The sequence below is a fragment of the Cyprinodon variegatus genome, unplaced genomic scaffold (assembly GCF_000732505.1).
Source record: "Cyprinodon variegatus isolate N-32 unplaced genomic scaffold, C_variegatus-1.0 Scaffold46, whole genome shotgun sequence".
Classification (NCBI taxonomy): Eukaryota; Metazoa; Chordata; class Actinopteri; order Cyprinodontiformes; family Cyprinodontidae; genus Cyprinodon; species Cyprinodon variegatus.
In genome coordinates this window covers 1,846,072-1,847,343 of record NW_015150499.1, presented here as the reverse complement: position 1 = coordinate 1,847,343, position 1,272 = coordinate 1,846,072, and the positions used below count along the sequence as shown (strand labels likewise).

General features: G+C 43.1%; 1 protein-coding gene across 1 annotated transcript in view; it reads right to left on the bottom strand.

Moving 5' to 3' along the window:
- Positions 1-1,272, bottom strand: part of LOC107082025 (integrin alpha-3-like) — a 46,148-nt gene that overhangs the window by 32,103 nt on the left and 12,773 nt on the right. The window lies entirely within an intron of this gene.

Genomic DNA, 1,272 nt, shown 5'->3' with positions numbered 1-1,272 from the left:
GGCATACCAACAACAATCAAGATGGCTGAGGCGGAGGGAGATGACCGCGATAGACGGGTAGGCCTAATTAAAAACGCACCAAAAGCTTGGAAAGCGGATATCTGGGCACATTTCGGATTTTACGAAGTCAATGGGATTGTGATGCATCGCAATGCATCGTAGAATCGAGTTGAATCGAATCGTTACCTGGTGAATCGTAATCGAATCGAATCGTGAGGGCAGTGCCAATGCACACCCCTACTAAAAACACATAGGTATGAACTTCAACACATCCCATAAACTGTCCTGAAGTCCAATGTCACACCAAAGACGGAGCGGGACGTAGAGGTTCAAAGATCTACGCTGACTTAGATGATTTTGCACCTGTTCCACTCGCAGACTTTGATGTCCTTATATTATGTTGTTTCCGCATCTTGCAGATTTATGGGGCCTAAACCTAAATTTGAACAATTATTTTGCTCTAGTATTTTCAAAAGAAGTTAGCAAGCATAAATTTTCCCTTAGAACCAGTTTTTATGCAAGAGCTGTCAAAATGCAGTGTTCGAGGACCAGTGACCTGCACCTTTTAGATGTGTCTGCTTCAACATGTCTGAATTAAATAACCAGGTCATTAGCAGGAGTGGAGAACTTGAGGAGATATTTAGGCCATTTGATTCAGGTGTGTTGGACCAGGGACACATCTAAAGTAGCTTGACACCACAGACCCTTAAGGACTTGAGTTTGACACCCCTGTTTTAGGCTTAGCTATTTTTCCCCCACCTTTTCTGTACCTAGTGCTGATTAATGGATAAATGAGGCAAATCTAAAACTTCATCAGGAATGGGATTCCCAAATCAGATCTTTGGCGGCTGCTGAATGCCTGGTCTGAGTCACCGTCACTTGCAGCTTTTATTCCCCTTCCTCCCATGAAATCTGAAAGTCTGAAACATTTTTTAACAAAATATAGGATAACACCGTATTGTGTCTCAATACGACATCTACAGTAGTAGCCATTCAACATTTCCCCACTTTTCATGCTAGGGCCCTTGGCTGGTCCTTGGCTGATTCTGTCATTATCTGGCCTGTTTGCTCCTCCTTAATTGATAATCTCTTTCACCTGTCGTTTTTCTCTCCCTGCCTCAATTATAATTTATTCCTCTCACCTGTTTCCTCTTGGTTATAATCAGTTCAGCCTGAGCATTCAGTGCCAGATCATTACTTGTCTTTCTGTCAGTCTGTCTGTTCAGTTTTTGCCTTGGTTCGTGTCCTGGATCCCAGCAGCCAGTGGAAAGA